This window comes from Myodes glareolus, chromosome 9 (genome assembly GCF_982192425.1).
Source record: "Myodes glareolus chromosome 9, mMyoGla1.1, whole genome shotgun sequence".
Lineage (NCBI taxonomy): Eukaryota > Metazoa > Chordata > Mammalia > Rodentia > Cricetidae > Myodes > Myodes glareolus.
In genome coordinates, this window is record NC_142034.1 from 92,322,614 (window position 1) to 92,341,105 (window position 18,492).

The window sequence follows — 18,492 nt, forward strand, 5'->3', positions numbered from 1 at the left end:
GCAAGCAAGTAAACTACATTCCCAGTCCTGGATCTTTCAGTTATATAATTCAGTACGCAACATGTTATGATGGGGATGTTTTCTGAGCTGGGCAGATAGGCAACCTCATCATCGTAGGGACATCCTAGACACTTGCACTTATGTTGAGACCCTAGATTGTCCAGGTCAGTCACTAAGCGTGGCCTCCTGATGCCTTCAGGAGTGTACAGTAAATCCAGAGGACGATGCTTCTGAGAGCATAGTGTGTAACACACTCAAAATCAACAGTAGAGATGGAGCTGTGACAGCCACTTCCCAGTGCCACGTGCGTGTGCAGGACCACAATTGCATGTGCTAGTCTTTGTAAGACTGGCAACCCTGCAGGTTTGTTTACACCAGCGTAGCTACGAAGTGAAACCACACCCTGGCTGCATCCCAACGGGACCCAGCCACACAGGGTGGTAGGTTTCATTTTCTCTTCCATTATCTTCCTATGGGACTACCATCACATATATGGCCTGTCTTAGTTCCTTTTCTAGTCTGTGATAAGACACCATGCCCAAGGAAGCTTCTAGAAGGAGTTTATCTAGAGCTTATGGTCTGGTCTCAGAGGGAAAGTTCATGACTATTATGGTGAGAAGCATGCTGGTAGACAGGTATGATTGGCAGCTGAGAACTTACATCTCGAGATCCAGCCATGAGACAGAGAAAGCTAACTGGGGCTGGCCTCAGCTTTGGAAACTCGAAGCCCATTCTCAGTAAGACACCTCCTGCAGCAAGGCCACACCTTCTAATCCTTCCCAAATAGTTCCACCAACTAGGGACCACATGCTCAAACACGTGAGCCTACAGGGGCCATTCCCATTCAAATCACCATATTGTTAACTGAAACAAATGATAAATCTTTTCTCTTTTCCCCCCTTAAATTGCATCAAACCTCTGAAGTCTACAAATCACAACTTGCTGCTGACTTGCCACACACTCAGCACAGTCGGGGAGGTAGGTAGTCACACATGTCATCTGTGCAGGACAGGATGGGGAAGGAGGAGGTGACTCACGTTGTGAGTAGGTGACCTTGGCTTTCAACGAGAATGAATACATCCTTGTCCCTGTGTTCAGAGTACCCCAGGGAAACTGGAGACACTGGAATACGTAGGAAAGTACCCTGAAAATCCCGCCACTCACTGTCACCATCCCTCACACCTTGAGGGAGTTTTTGGCCCTCTCTCAGCCGTATTTCTCTTGCCCCCGGCAGAAGGCGAGGGCTGTGTTCAGTATCTTCCTGAGTTCAAGGGGAAGGCAGCAGGCTCCTGGACACTCTTTTATTGAGGACAAAGCTTCTGTAGAGCACTGTCTTGGGCTGCAGCCAGAGAGGGCTGTGCTCTAGGGCCTTTTTCACCTGAGTGACCGGCTCTTGGCCGTCCCTCAGTCTTTGGCCCCTCTTATTCCTGCTACCACCAGGTGGCGCTGTGGAATAGGGACCAGGTCCTCTGGCTGGGTGCATGTCCAGCATGTCCTGAAGGCAATGGTTCCTTCTTTCTCCAAGGAATTCTAATGCACCTTGTATGAGGAAGCCCAGATTTATAGGACACCAGCCGATGTCAGCTGGGCCCTGGTTGTCTTACAGTGGGCACACAAATAAGGTGGTGAGCAGGACCAATCAGGAGGAGTGGTTGAATCTGGTGTGGATGAGCCCTGAGTCCACAATAAGTTCCCAAAACTTTATTGGGCGGTGGTGGTGCATGCCTTTAATCCTAAAGCTTGGGAGGCAGAGGCAGGCAGATCTCTGAGTTTGAGGCTAGCCTGGTGGTGCGGGACAATTCTATATTCTGTCAGTTATATTTTAGATAAATGCTGATTGGCCAGTAGCCAGGCAGGAAGTATAGATGGGAAAACCAGACAGGAAGTAGAGGTGGGACAATAAGAACAGGAGTGTTCTGGGAAGAAGGAAGCTCCTTCTGCAGTCCTGTCCAGACACTGAAGAAGCAAGATGTAACCTGTCCCGCTGAAAAAGGTACCGAGCCATATGGCTAACATAGATAAGAATAATGGGTTAATATACGTTATAAGAGCTAATACAAAGCCTGAGCTAATGGGCCAATCAGTTTATAACTTATGTAGACCTCTGTGTGATTTTCTTTGGGATTTACTGGCTGTGGGAACTGGGCAGGACAGAAACCCCAACGAGCAGGCCCTCATGTTACAGCCTGGTCTACTGAGTGAGTTCCAGGACTGGCTCCAAAGTTACTGAGAAATCCTGTCTTAGAAAACAAACAAACAAACAAGCAACAACAACAATAAGTTTCTGAAATTTCAGTCAGGTCTGAGGTCTTTCTCCTGTTTCTGCCCATACTGGGTCCTGCAGCAACCCTATCCCTCACTCTCTTGTTTTATTGGGGGGCATGGATGGGGGAGGTTGTTCCTTTAGCAGCTCCTGCTGCCTCACAGTTACCAGCATGCTGGAGCCTCAGTGTGTCCATCAGGGACAGCTGTCTTGTCTCCTCTCCTCTCTGCCCAGTACATTTTGGACAGCATCGAGGTGGCCATGCACCATAGAACACCAGGAGATAGGAACTGAGGCAGACTGGGGTAAGAGGCCCTGGAGGCTTTTTTGGAGCAGGTGGGTCTTGAGCTGGCCTTCAGAAAACAAGTGGCTATCAAACAAAAGGTTAGGACCTGAGCGGTCGTGACCTTGGCAGAGCCTGAGCAAAGTCTGGGAGGAGAAGGCATCTGCCTCCTGGTGCAGGAAGAAGAGGCAGAAGGAAGGGCAGTCTAGGGGAGAGGGGCCCAGTCCCCCAAATCTGGAGAGCTCCGTCAGAATATGTGTTTGTCTTTTCACATGTGGCTTTGAGTTATCAGGTCCAAGAGGCCTGACCCAGAGGCAGTCACCAGGTCGAGCCTGTCTTGGAGTTCAATACGGGTAGACACCTACCAAGTACAGAGGCCTTACGCATAGAACTCAAATAGTTGCCACGCTATAAGAGAAGTTAAAATTTCTTTGTAGACATTGTTATGGATGCATTAAATGCTAACTTAATAATAGAAACACACTGATGTTAAAAGTCGTATGGAGGATGAAGGTTCATCTGGTAAAGCACGTACCTTGCAAATGTGTGGACCTGAGTTCCATCCCAGCACACGTGCAAGAAGAATAGCTGGAAGTGGTAGGGAACCTGTTATCCCCTCCACGCGGCGACAGAGGCAAGAGGATCCCTGGGGTCCACTGGCAAAGCCACATCTAGCTGAACTGGCAAGCTCCAAGTTCACCGAGAGACCTGGCCTCAAAACACAAGAGGTGGAAAGTGACTGGGGAAGACCCTTGGCATGGATCTCTTGCCTCCTGATGAACACATACGTGTGTGTGTGTGTGTGTGTGTGTGTGTGTGTGTGTGCAAACGGCATGTAAATAAAGTTATTTAAAGGATTTTTTTTTTAAAAAAAGGAGCTGGCCTTGGTCCCACGTCAGGTGCTTTGACCACCTCTGTAAGGCAGAGTCCTACTCCTTTCCCAGGATTCCCAGTACCTCCCTATCCTGCCCTGGCCAAGGTGGCTGGGTTCAGCCTCCGTCCACTTCTGGCCTGGTTCACTTCCATACTGCCCAGCTCACTCCCCTGCTGGTGTGTGCTGAGGCTGTGACCCAGCCAGGATCCCAGGGGATGGCGTTTCTGTGAAGATGGACCCAGGGTGGCTGTCCTTGGCTTCTGGATTCTGACCTGCCCCTAGGCCGTGGTTTACAAAAGTCAAGCTGAGATGGAGTTGTCTCTGTACAATGAAGCAGTGGGGCCTCGAATTGGTGATGGATTAATAGTGCTGTTGTGGGAGTGGGGTCCCCCCTGTTTTTCACACTGAGACTTTCTTACCACTGGGTGCCATCCGCTAGGTGACGACGGAAGGGAGGGCCAGAGGCCAGCACCACCTTGGCCTTCCCTGCTCTAGAATTATGACAAGGAGACCTCAGCTGTGTGGACGACTCAGACTTGGGCATTCTGTGACAGTAGCAGCATGGCAGAGATGCCCGAGTTTTCCTCCCAAGAGGAATCCCAGCTAGAGGCTGTCCTGTGGGGAGTGTGTGATGCGTGAGAAGGGACCAGTTCCAGCAGAAGTCCGTGCAGAGACACAGTTGACAGACGGACAGCCTCCTTGTCATGCTCCCAGTGCCTGGCTTTCAGTCTGTGCAGAGACACAGTTAATGGATGGTCAGCCTCCTCGCCTCGTTCCCAGTGCCTGGTTTCCAGCTCTGCCTGGCTTTCCTTCTGCTAAGTCCTCCTGAGCAGACTTCTGTCTTGAGTGCTGTGCACTGGTGTGCACTGCATGCATAGTGTCCCGTCTTTCTGCAGGATGCAGGGGTGGCCTCTGCTGCTGGCACAATGCCTCATGCCCTCACCTCACTGGGACTCCAGGAAAGCCTGAGGAGTCCCCACTCTCAGATCTTGTAGGATGGTGGCAGCTCTTCTCTGCTCTTTCCTACATAGCTCTAGCCCAACAGGGGTAGCTCTGGGGAGTTCTCTGCAAAGCCACCATTCTGTCTCAGATCCTGCGTCTAAAGAACACACAGTTAAGGAGAGTCTCAGTCACAGGCAGATGTCCTTGGCCAGCTTCATTAGCAATCTCTCAGCTCCCACGGTCTGAATCTCAGGTCCCTTCTTGAGCAGTGACCCATACTGACCACATACCCTGGGACTGCAGGGAGGGGCGACATTCCTGTTTGGGTCACATGGACTGGGGAGAACTGCCGGCAATTGATACCACAGGTAAAGCTGAAGAAATCTGTTGGATGCGTTCCCGCCTCCAATCTCCCCGAGAGGGTTTAGATTCTCCCTTTTGCATTGCCCTACCCACATTTCAAATGCCCAGTGTTTAGGGGGAAAGCCCTACCACAGTCTAGATACACCCCAAAAGATTGGGATGTTGGGAGTTCTCCAGCCAGGGACCCCATTCCATGCTTTGGTCTCACTCCTCCCACTCTAAACCCTGCTCCTGAGAAAGTCAGTTCCTCCCTAGGGCTGTTCAAGACCATGCCTACGGGCTCTATAAGACCTGGTAGGCAATTATCACATGTACTCACTCCTAAGACCCTAAGAGAGACATACATGGATCTAATCTACATGGATAGTAGAAAATGACAAGATCTCCTGAGTGAATTGGGAACATGGGGACCTCGGGAGAGGGTTGAAGAGGGGAGGGGAGAAGCAGGCAGGGGAGCAGAAAAAAAAAAAGACCTGGTAGCCAGATTTGCCTTGCAATTCTCCCCTGCTTTCCCAAGGGTCACCCAGGAGTTGCTTTTCTCTGCTCAGATTAAACCTGGATTTACTAATTCGGCCTGATCTGATTTGTTACATCAGTGACGGCGTTACTACTGGGGGAATTTAGACTTTTTACCCAAGACCTGTCAACTTTGAGTGTTGTAAGGAAGGATCTGGAACAAGCCAGTCACACTTTAGCGAGATTTTCATTGACCCAGCTCATACTTTCTCCATTCTCCCAGAAGGAAGGAAGGCATAGCAAATGGCGGGAACAACCTGAAGACAGCTTGGATCCAGACAGGCGAGCTGCTTTTCAGATGCCTGGACAGTTAGGGGAAAACAGTGCCCAGGTGGGAGAGGTGTGCATGCAGCTGTGAGACAACTGGGTGACAACTGGGTGTGTGGCTGTGGAGAGGCAGCTGAGGCTGGGGACCTCAAAGAAGACACCTTAGAACCCAGAGCATCAACCCCCATCCCTCTGCAGTATGCAGGGCCCTGGAAGGCCACGGCAGAAAGGGGCTGGTTACCACCCTGGCATAAGCTAATGACAGAACTAACATTTATTTATAATGATTCATTTATTTTTATTTTTCCTGGACGTTGGTATTTTGCCTGCATTTATATCTGTGTGAAGGTGTTGGATCCCCTGGAACTGGAGTGGCAGATAGTTGTGAGCCTCCATGTGGGTGCTGGGAATTGAACCCGGGTCCTCTGGAAGAACAGCCAATGCTCTTAACCGCTGACTCATATCTCCAGCCCCCAGAACTAACACTTGAGGTGTGTTTTAGAACTTCAAATCTGTTCCTTTGTGTTGCCTTTTCTCCTTTGGGAAGCACTGCAGGGAAGTTACTGCGTGTGCAAGCAAGAAAAGCCACAACTGGGGGTCTCAGTCAGCGGTGACTAGAGGAGGGCCACTGTCCCTCCCTGCTGCCTGCAAGTGCTCAGGTGTGGGACCCATGGGGAAGCCTGGAGGATGCTTCCAGGAGAGCAGGACCAGGGCTTCCCAAGGTCCCAACCTTGCTAGCAACCTACATTTGGGCCAGAACTGATGGTGTCATCCTGTGACCCTTCTGGGAACAGTGGGCGGGGTTGTCCTGATGTGTTTCTGAATTCAAAATATTTTGCCAGTCTCTGGGGAGGAGGTGGGGCACTGGGGAGAACCCTGCCAATCGCTTCTGAGGTTGCTTCCTGGGACTCTCGTGAGCTTTGGCCTCGGCCATTTTCCTGCCTCTTCCCTTAGGAATGCTTCTCTTTGCCCTCTGACCTCTGTCCTGGCAGTCCCAGCTCCATTCCTGCCTTGATGGTTCCAAGCCAGGAGGCATTCTTGGAGGTTCTGTGCTTGGTGTGGAGTGTCACCAGCTGGGACAGACCCTTGGGTCCCAGCCTCGGGACTGGCAGCGGCGACTACGCTTCCTGCTGTCCGTTGTTGTAGCAGGAGAGAATGGTGGGAGGGGCAGCCCAGACCCTTCTGATTGGTTTGCTTTGACCTTTTACCTTTGACCCCTTCTCAGATTTTGTGTATATTGCTCACCCTTATGTTTGGGGGATATATTCCCAACCCCCAACAAACACATTTTCTCCTACACGTACCTTCTAAGATATGAATCGCCCTTCTTGGCTTAAAGGAAGTGCTTTGTGACTTCTCTTCGCCACACCCTATTGCCAGCTGTTCCAACTCTTTGGGCCATTCTGGACCAAAATAAGGCTCTACTTGGGTTTGCACACCATGGCACTGGGCAGTCAGGAGCAGAGAGACTCTCGAGTGGGTGGGTACGTAGTTACGGTACGCTGGGAGAAGGCAGGCTTCATGCCTTGGGTGTGGTGTGAGCTTTGATCATGCTACCTGGAATGTGTACAATTTAAGACTCAGAAATTGCTTACTTCTGGAATCTTCCATTTAATATTTCAAGGTGTGGTTTACTGCAAAGAACTGAAAGTGGGGAGCAAAGCAAAAGATAAGGGAGGGGGCTGCTGACAGCTGGCAGGTGGGGGCAGGAAAGGAAACTAAGAGGTTATGACTGGGCAGAAAAGGGGTGTCCTGTGCCAGAACCTCGGCTTGCCACAGGGGCCTCTGTAGCCAGTGATATTTCCAACCATAAATGGTAAACTGAGGTTCCCTGAGGGCGACGACCTACCCCAAATCTACAGCTAGTCAGGAGAGCTGGGTCACCCCAACTTCATCTCATACAAGGATTCCGGTGTTGCTTCCAGTCCAGGCCTTCTGAGTTCCAGACCCTTCCATCAGACACCCCTCACGGGTCTGCCTAATCCTGGCCACAGTGACCGTGACACAATTGAGGTCAATGAGAACCTTGGGAGGAAAATCTTTTTTTTTTCCCCCTGTGACTGCCAGGAGAAAGGAGGCTGTACGCTACGGCTGCAGTCAGTCTCCCGGGATGCCACGTGGCATGCCGGAATGAGGCTGGCACAGAGGAACGCGGAGCCCCACCGCAGAAAGGAGGCAACTGAGTCTTCATGGTACCATCTGAGCCCAGATCCAACACTATCTGAAGCTGGCATCTGAGACTTTCTCAGTGGAACGAGCCAGGAGTTTCCCCTTCTTGGCATAAACCAGTTTGGACTGGATGGGTGCCACTGGCAACCAGCGTCATTTCATATAATTGCCAGAACTTGCTGTAGTTCCTATTGAAATGACTTTTATTAGCTCATTCCTTTCAAAGTACCATGTACACACAGGCCTCCCAATGGGCATTGCCCCTCTATTTTGTTGTATCATCTCCAGGCTGGTGGGTAAATTTTTGATCCTTTTCTTTCTTTTAATTTTTGAATTATCTATCTATCTATCATCTATCATCTATCTATCTATCTATCTATCTATCTATCTATCTATCTATCTATCTATCTATCTATCTATCTATCTATCTATCTATCTATCTATACACACCTGCACAAGGTTTTTGAATTCAAGTTAATATCTAGAGCCTTCTTTTGCCTCTTCTGACTACATCACATGTGTGGGTGTCTCCATTGTCTCCCCAAACGTTGTAGACTCTCATCTGTCCTTGTCTTTGGTTCTTGATGACTTTGAAATACTAGCAAATAATGGCTGGCGGGTGTTGAGTTTTGGGATTCCTCCTTTACTTTGGGGTCTCTGGTCTAATATAGGATGTCAGATGCCAGGGTTGTGGGACACTGGTTATGTCTGGTTTCTGCTCACCTCTGGGAGATGCTGTGTGGTTGCTAGGCTAGCTGCCAAAGACTCAGCCCTTCAGCTCTCCCTTCTTTTTGGTTTTTGAGACCAGGTTTTTAACTATATGGCACAGTCTGGCTCCCGGTTCTTTTTTTTTTTTAATATTTATTTATTATGTATACCATATTCTGTCTGTATGTGTGCCTGAAGGCCAGAAGAGGGCACCAGATCTCATTACAGATGGATGTGAGCCACCATGTGGTTGCTGGGAATTGAACTCAGGACCCTTGGAAGAGCAGGCAATGCTCTTAACCTCTGAGCCATATCTCCAGCCCTGGCTCCTGGTTCTTAAATTCCTGCCTCAGTTTCATGAGTTCTGGGACTGCAAACATACCCGGCTCCAGTTCCCTTGCGTTCTACTCTGCTCTGTTCTAGGTCCAGATGAGGTAACTGAAGCCCTTCTCTCTTCCTTAAGGCGTGTTCGGGAGTCTAAGGAGTTCTCTACAGAAGTGCTGGCTTGACTTCGGCTGGCCTCTCGTGGGATGCAGCCCTTGCAGTTGGGTTTGTGACCACTGCACCATCTGCATCATTTGCTCCACAGCAGCATGAGCCTCGGGGAGCTTAAGGCTGATCTTGTCACGGCACCACACAGTCCTCACCACCTAATTGCTCCTGTTTCTCTTCCTTCCCGCAAGGGGGCAATACAGCCAACCTGTGTCCCCAGGCCTGCCTGGATCAGTGGGTGCCGGGGAGACAGTGAGGCTGACCAGAGTCTTCAGTTTAGGAGGTGAGTAACGGGATGGGGCCTGGCTGGCACGTTGAATGCACATGTGTGCTTGTGTGCTCACTCGCCTCTAGCCCTCAGAGGCTGTAGCGTGGATGTCGCGCCTTTGAGTTTCCCTTGGACAGACGCAGCCCCTCACTGTTCGAGGGCCAGGGGACCCTGACAATAAAGAGGGAGAGGAACTTATGCCTGTCCTGAAGCCTAGGTCCAGAGCCTGTGGTATGAAGCCGTCTCCTGCTCTCTGACTTTCGGATGTCTGTGGCTCAGTGGTCCTGGTACTCCTCTCTTTTCTTCCAAGGCAGCCGTGCCTGGATCTTCGTCTGGAGAGATCTCAGACTCTGAGATTCGTGTGGGTGTGGCCTCTAGCTTGTGGCTTGACCCGACCAGTCAGAATATCACATCTTCCAGACTGCAGCAGACAGCGTGAGTTCCAGGCTAGACTGATGAGGCATTGGGAGTTCTTGCTCTTAAAGTTTTCAAACACGGATCTCAACGTGACCATCTCACGTAGACTTCTAGTCCGGGGTCCATCTGTCTTCAGGACTGTTGTCCTGAGGTGAGGGGGCCCTGTGGTGAGAGACGGCCGCTAACTTTTCCTTTCCTATCAGCCTTGCCTAGGGCTCTGGGCCCTGTCCTGCATCTTGGGGCCCAGGCTGAGGTGGCCATACTGCCTCTGTTCCTCCCTGCTGCCCAGGTGCATGCTTCTGATCAAGGCTACCTGAAGAATTGCTCTTAACTTTGTTGGCCACTCAAGCTACTTACTTTAGTACAGATTTTAAGTTTCAGCAAGTCAGTGTGTGCAAATAACAACATTAAATGTGAATTTTAGCATCAGAGATCTGCATCCTCCATGGCTGGCTTGTGGCTGTCTGGGATGGAGATGGCCTGGCAGTGACCTCGGCTCTGTCCTGTGAGACTGAAGCAGGGTTGAAGTAGCTCTGGGGAAATAACATGAGTGACGACTCGTGAGCAGATTTTTCTCTTCCTTGTCTCTGTTCTCTTCCATCCTGCTGGCTGGCATGTGGGCGTGATGGTTGGAGCCAGGGCACTATTGCTGCATAAAGCAGTGGGGTGGGAGGAGGAGGCAGGAGCCTGACTGCTTGAGAATTCGGGTGGTTGTGGGGGGCGGGGCAGCACGGAGTTGCCAGGCTCGCACTCCTGTTTTAATGAAGGGATTCGGGTCCAGGTTTTAGCCTCTTATTGCTGAACCCAGTTCTAGAGTCATCAATTATGAGGAGCAGCGACATCCTGCCCTGCACCTGCGCACATCAGTCCTGCTCACAGAGATAGACAGTGCTTCCGCAGCTGGGCTGGGTCGCTGACCTCCAGGTGCTGCTGGGCACAGCTGCTGCGTCTCCATTATTGGCTTACTTGGTGTTAAACATTCCCTTTTGTTTTCCTCCTGTAGAGCCCTGGGATCCAGTTCTCTTCTCATCCACCATGCCCGTGGCACGCTCACTCTGCCCTTCTGTAGCGTGCTTCTCCATGATTTGTTTTCAGTTTCATCATGAATAATTTAAGTTTTTATTTAACAATTGTTTTATATTTTCTGAGATTATACTTACATTATTTGCCCCTTCCTTTTCCTCCCTTCAGATATTCCCATGTATCCCACCCCTGACTCTCTTTCAAGTTCATGGCCTTTTATTCCCTTTAGTTGTTGTGTTATGTGTGTGTGTGTGTGTTATGTGTGTGTGTGTGTATCCACGCATATTCATATACACATATATGAGTATACTTGTTTATATATTTCTACAAACACACACAGTCACCCATACACAATGTTCTCAGTCCATATAAACTTACATGTATGTATGTATTTTTAGAGCTGACCGTTTTGTTGAATAGCCACCTGGGTGCTCGTCCCTGGGGAGAACTATTATCCCCACTCTCAGCATTCTTTAGCTGTCTGTAGTTCTTTGTCTAGGGTTGAGGTCTCATGCGTTTCCCCCTTCCACGTTAGCAAGCTCGGTGTTGTCCTTGTTCAGGTCATGTTTAGGCAGCCACGTCGGTGAGACTTCATGGATATAGTTTCTGACACTTCTAGGAGACACAGTTTCACAGCAAACTCCCTATTCCTTTGGTTCTTATAATCTTGTCTAAAAATTTTATTTACTTATTTTATGCATGTTAAGTGCTCTGTCTACATGCACACCGTTCTGCCAGACGAGGGCATCAGATCCCACTATAGATGGTTGTGAGCGATCATGTGGTTGCTAGGAATTGAACTCAGGACCTCTGAAAGAGCAGCCAACACTCTTAACTGCTGAGTCATCTTTCCAACCCCGGCTCTTATAATCTTTCTGACCCTCCACCCCCACTTCTGCAGTGGTCCCCTGAGCCTTAAGTGCAGGAGCTGCATTGATCCACAGAGGGATCCACTGGGACTGGGTTCCATAACTGTGTTTTGATGGGTTGTGATTTTTTTTTTAATAATAGTCTCCTTTTGTTAAGAAGAGAAGTTCCTTGATGAGGGTTACACACTACGCTGATTTGTTGTTACAAGGATAAATATTTAGAACGTAAGCGGGGCTTATAAGGATTTAGTGAAGTGCTGGTTGGTTGTAGGTTCTCCTCCAAGATCACTGATTTCACTTACACAGCCCTGGGTAGTTGGCTAGGTTTCCGGTACCAGGCATGACTTTACTCTTGTTGAGTAGGTCTAAAGTCCAATGAGAGAGACTGATTACCACCAAGCTATGCTTGTCATATTGCACCTTTAGGGTTATCATGCCGTGCTGGCTGTTGATGTGTTTATAGGTGTCACAGCTGGGTAGGACTGTCGGTTGCCTTCCTCGTCCTCAGGAAGGGGGGGGGCATTCAGGTCAGTTCCAGCTCAGGGGACCTCGGCGCTCTGTTTCTGAAGTACATGGTGTCCTCTGCGATAGGGACTTCAAACCGCCCCCACCCCCGGAGTAACCAAGGGCAGCAGCAATCAATAGCCTATAATGTTTGGAAGTCTCATGGTCAACACTGACAAATGACTCAAACGAGGGCTTCTCGTGCTTGGTACTGGTTTTTGATAAGTGGTCCATGGTTCTTGGAGGGCAGGGAGATCACTGTCAGCCCAGATGGAAACCATTCCTTTATAGTACAAATGGATGTTTGTATACCGACTATACAGTAGACAGTATACAGTATGCAGTATACAGTAGGTAGACAGTAGTATGAGCCCTTGTGGCTTTTCCAGAATCTTTACTGTTACTTCACCCTTTGCTCTCCTTCTGCTGCATTTATCTCCTCCTCCCCTCTTTAATTAGAGCCCCCCAATTCCCCCTTCAGATCCCTTGCCCCTTGTAGTTTCCTCTCTATTGCTTCCCCCTCCTCCACAACAGTCCCTTTTGACTTTCCTGGTTTCTGAGATGGTAGAGAACACTCAGCATTTGTCTCTCTGGGTCTGGGTTATCTACCAAGCTCACGATTCCATTTTTCTTTACACCTGAACAGCATTCCATAGTGTATGTGTACCCCATCTTCAGTGTCCAATACTCGGTTGAAGGACATTTACGTTGTTTCGATCTCCTAGTGACGGTGACTAGAGCAGCCATGAACATGGCTGACAAGTATCTGTGAAGTAGGGTATTGGGTCTCTTGGGAATATTCAGAGAATTGGGGGAGCGGTGTAGATTTATTTTTAGGGTCATATGTTAGATTTATTTTTAGCTCTTTGAGAATTCTCCGCACTGAATCCAGAGTGGTTTGAGTGAGGGTTCCCTTTCCCCTGATCCCCTCCAGCATGGATTGTAGGTTTTGTTGATCTGACTTTGGAAAGATGACATCTCAAAGTTGTTTGATTTGCATTTCCCTAATGGCTAGGGACAATGAAGAGTTCTGAGATATTTCTTGGCCCATATTCATTTTTTCTTATGAGAACTCTCTGTTCAAACCCCTGACTGATTCTTTTTTGAAAATTTAACTTCTTTATTCTTTGGGAGTTTCACATCATATACCCCAATTCCGCTCACCTCCTGGGTCCCCTCATATCCTCTGCTCACCCCTGCAGCACTCCCCCACAAAAAAGATTAAAAAAATCAAAACAAAGCAAACAAACAAGCAAGCAAACAAACACAGGAACAAAACAGTACCCCCACCACCAAAAAAACTCAAATCCAAAAACGAACAAACAAAACAAAACAGCTGAGCAGTGGTGGTGCACACTTTTAATCCCAGCACTTAGGGAGGCAGAGGCAGATGATCTCTGTGAGTGTGAGGTCAGCCTGGTCTACAAAGTGAGTTCCAGAACAGCCAGAGCTATACAGAGAAATCCTGTCTCAAAAACAAAACAAAACAAAAACCAAAACCCCCAAACCAAAAAAACTAAACCAAACCAAACCAAAGCAAAGTAATCCCTCCTCTCATCTCCATCTTCCCCACCTCTCCACCACCTCTTCATTAATCCTGACAGAACTGGGGGCCTCCGTGTGTCCTATAGCACATCATTTTGTCCAGTCAGCTTTACCAGCAAACGTTCATTGTGATGAGTCACTGGTCTGGCCCAGGGCCTCTGGCTTCTGGTACACCGCCATCACTGGATCCTCGCTGGAATTCTTCTGGGCTATCCCATGGCCACCCCAAGTCCTGGAGATCCTGCAATTATTGTTCTGCAGGATCAGATCCTTCACGTACTTCAGGTCTTAGATGGAGTAGATGTTAGGGTGGGTCACCCCAAGGCCTGAATGTGGGTCTGGATGGTGACTGAGCTGATCAGTCTGGGCCACTGGGGCCACCTCCCTCAGGGAAGGGGCCAGAGTCAGCTCCCCTAGGTCCATGCCCTCAGGGTTGTTCATCCTCAATTGCGGTTAGGGGTGGGGCTGTCTCTCTTGCTGTAGTGTCCAGAGAGAGGCCAGACCAGCTTTCCCTGGGCCAGTGAATGGTGGCTAAGCTCAGCTCTGATTTTATCTCGCATGATTCTTATGGTCCCGAGGTGACATGGGTCACAGATACCAACACAGACCCAAGCTGCAGCTGAACCACAGACCCAGACAGGGCCCTCAGCAGCACCTTGGACCAGGATGACATCCAAACACTGGCCATTCAGGTAGGGATGACTCTGGCAACAACACGGCTCTTGGGACACCACCAAGACCTCAGGTTACAGCCCCAACTCTGGGTTTTTACTTCACCTGTGACCTTCAGTGGCAATATGGGACTCAGACTTCAGCACAGTCCCCAGCCACAGTACGACCATGGATCCAGATATGGTCCTCAACAGCAGCCAGGTCTGGATGTCACCATTGCCCCAGGTGGCAGTGCCGGCATCTCAGACTGGCACAGGCCCCAGTAGGAATGTGGTGCTTAGACATCAAGGTCAAGGGACTGCATGGCCTTCGATGTTAACAGGAGTCTCGGGCATCAACACAGACCCTGGCTGCAGTAGGGCTATGAACCCAGACTTGGCCTTCAGCTGCAGTTCTCCCTGGCCAATTTTTGAATGGTGCATTAAAATTATTTTATTGTTTCTGGAGTTCTTTATATAGTATGGATATTAATCCTCTGGCAGATGGAGCTGGCAAATATTCTTTCCCAGGCTTCAGGCTTCCTCCTTACTGGATGGATAGATTTTTTTTAAAGCTATGTAGAAGCTTTTTAGCTTTATGAAGTCCAGTTGTTAACAGTTGGCTTTGATTCTTGGGCATGCGAAGTCCTTATTCAGAAAGTCTTTTCCTATACCTACATTGTGCTGGCTAGTTTATGTCAGCTTGACACAAGCTGGAGTCATTGCAGAGCAAGAAGCCTGGGCTGGGAAAATTCCCCTGTAAGAAAAGGCTGTGGACAGGCCTGTGGGGCAGTTTCTTAATTAGTAATTGACAGGGGAGTGCTTAGCCCACTGTGGGTGGAGTCACCTGGGCTGGTGGTGTTAGGTTCGATTAAGAAAGCAGGTTGAACAAGCCATGAGGTGCAAGCCAGTAAAGACGACTCCTCCATGGCCTCTGCAGCAGCTCCTGCCTCCAGGTTCCTGCCCTGTTTGAGTTATTGTCTTGACTTCCTTCAGTGATGAACAGTGCTGTGGAAATGTCAGCCAAATACACCACTTCTTGCCCAAGTTGTTTTTGTCATGGATTCCATCACAGCAATAGCAACCCTAATTAAGAGGCCCATCCTGGGAGGTGCTGCTGTGTTTCCTCTGAGCAGTTCCAGGGTTTCATGTTTAGATCTTTGATCCACTCGGAGTTGGGTTTTGTGCAAAGTGATAGATACTGGTCTAATACTATCACCATATCATTGCCCACACCCAAGCTAGGCTCAGACTGCAGGGTGTGCAACGAATCATGTGGTATACGTGCATGCGTGTGTTCATGTGTATGCATGGGGCAAGCATGCGTTCACGTTCAGAAGCCAGTGGTTGTTTTTCTCTATTGTGTCCACCTTATTTTTGGAGGCAGGATCTCTCAAGGAACCTGCAGCATCCACATCCCCAGGGCTAGGATCAGGGGTGTTGTGATGCTGTGCCTGACTGAACATGGGTGCTGGGAATTGAAATCAGTTCTCATACTTGCAGGGCAAGCACATTAACAAGTGGACCATCTCTCTCACCCCCTACACTCTCTTTTGGAATATAACTCTTGACTTCTGTTTGTTTATTTTTTGAGACAGGGTCTTACTATATAGACCTGACTGACCCAGAACTCACTATATAGACCAGAATGACCTGGAACTTACAGAGACCTACCTGCTTCTGCCTCCTGAGCACTGGGATCTAAGGCGTGCACCTTCACATCTGATGACTCCACATTTTTATGAAGTTAATAATGCATCATTTGGTATTTGTCCAATTTTCTTTTCCTCCTAGATTTACAGGAGAACATAAACATAAACGTTTTAAGATTAGGACATAAGAATCTAAGTTATTGCAGAAGGCTCCCTTGTGTCCTTGTCCCTAGAGAGATAATCACTCTTTTGACTGCTCTCCCTATAGCTTAACTTGTCCTGCTTCTGAACCTGATGTGACTGTCCTGCCTATCATCCCTTCTCAATGGCTTCTCCCACTCCCACTTCACACACTGAGCCATCTGGGCTGCTGTTTATCTGTTGTTCCTTTTCTTCACTGCTGAGTAGTACTCCTTGAATAGACGTACCACATCTAGCTTCTCCATTCCCAATTCTAGATATTTTCAGAAAGCTATAGTGAACAGTGCTCTGTCAGTGTTTTTGTGTATGCAGATTACTCCGCTGGGAACCCGGGGGTGGGGTCCGAGGGCCTTGGGATGAGCGTGTTTAATTGTGTAGGGAACAGTCTGGAATTTTTCAGTGTAGCTGAACTTGGGTGTCACAGTGTAGATTTCTAGCAATGTCACTGGCTTGCCAGCGTTCAGGATTGACATTGCTGGCTTTCTCTGATCTGTAAGCTGGGCAGTAGCTATCACTGTGGTCTTGGTTTTTTCTTGGTTCCTGGGGATTTGAGGTCTCCTCAGGGGCCCAGTGGCCTTGGGAACAGGCACTTTTCCTAAAATGCCTGTTCAAGTTCTTTGTTCATTTTTAGTTTAAGTTTTCTCTTTTTAAAAACATGCCTTTAAATTGTTATTATTTTTATTTTATGTGTATGAGTGTCTCGCATGTATGTATACATGTACATTTGCATGTGCATCATGCTCATGTAGTGCTTACAGAAGGCCAGAAGAAGGCATCATATCTCCTAGAGCAGGCGTTCTAGATAGCTGTGAGGTACCATTGGGTGCTAGGAATGGAACCCAGGTCCTGTGCAAGAATAGCATGTGCTCTTTAGGGACTGGTTTGTCTCTCCAGCCCAATCTTTAGTTTTCTATAATTAATCTGATCCTACTGTACTGTACCCAAGCCCTGTGGCAGAACTGGAATGATTCCCTGTCCCTTCCCTTTTCTCTGCCCAAAGTCTCTGCCTGGATTCTCCCCTCTCTCCTGGCTAATGCTCTCCTCCCAGGATTTAACGACATCCTTCTCTTTGGTTGACTCCTCATTTTGATGGAGCCCGACTGATGCCAGAAGCACCTGTGAGAATCCGCGTGACTGAGAACCACCTTGCCTGATGGGGATCTGGGAACCGACCGGCTTTAAACTGCTTTCCACTTACAAAGTGGGAAGGGTTGGTCCTTTGTCTTCTGGCTCCCGAAGTTTCTACTGAAAATCAGATACCACACTGGCTGTCATCCTGCCTAATGTGATGTTCTTTCCTCTTTGGAAGCATTCATGATTTCACTTCATCTGTAGGAGTTTCAGAATTCCCCAAGTGTGGGGATTTTCCATAGGCCTGGCCTTGGCCCCCTGGAGGCCTATTCTCCAGCTCAGTGCTGTTTCCTAGATAGCTGTGTCCTGCTAGAGTCTGGATGTTCACTGCCCCTGAGAGACTGTGCCTTTGCTTGCTCTTTAGGCTGGCACTCCTGGGAGATGGTAGCAAGGTGGGAGAAAGGTCACTGAACTATGCACCTGAAGGGAATTGTGGGACACTGGTCTTTTTCTCTTTTGCTTATTGGTCAAATGCCACCCACCAATGTTCTACCATATGCCATCTGTCATTGCCATAATGTCCCCAGAAAAGGTCTAGAAGCTTCTAAAACTGTGGGCCAAACTCTATACCTCTCCTGTCTCTGAGTTGGTTATCAGATGCTTTCTAATTCTTCTTCTTCTTCTTCTTCTTCTTCTTCTTCTTCTTCTTCTTCTTCTTCTTCTTCTTCTTCTTCTTCTTCTTCTTCTCTCCTCCTCCTCCTCCTCCTCCTCCTCCTCCTCCTCCTCCTCCTCCTCCCCCTTCCCCTCCTCCTCCTCCTCCTCCTCTTTTATGTGTGAAGCATATGCCAGTGTGTGCATGTGTGTGCTGGGGTATGCGCACCTGTGTGCGCATGTGGATTCATGGTGTGTTCGTGTGTGTGTGTCTGTCTGTCTGTCTGTGTACGTGGAGGCCAGTGGTTCATGTTGAGTGTGTTCTTCAATTGTTTCCCATCGTACAGATCGACACAGGGTCTCTCACTTAGCCCAGACCTTGCTGAAGCTAGTCTAGTTAGCCAACTTTCATGGGAGCTGTCTCATCTCCACCTCCTGGGGGCTGTGAGGTGGGCCACGCCTTCCCAGTAGTTACATGGGCGCTGCTCCTCAAACTTGCCTGCAAGCGCTTTACCCACTGAGTCATCTCCCCAACTCTGGATCTTCCAACTTCTGCTGAGATTTCATGTTTTTATCCCTCCTAGCTGAATCACTGGGAGTCTTCGTTAGGTTTCTAAAAGACCCCACTACATCAATGAAGGGATGGAATGGCCGGGAATGACTTGGGTGTGCCCGTCAGTGTAGACAGGAAACCTACAGCGGCTGGGTGGGTGGTGCCCAAGAGAAGAGCACAGAGTGTCACTACAGAGAACTCAGAGGACTGG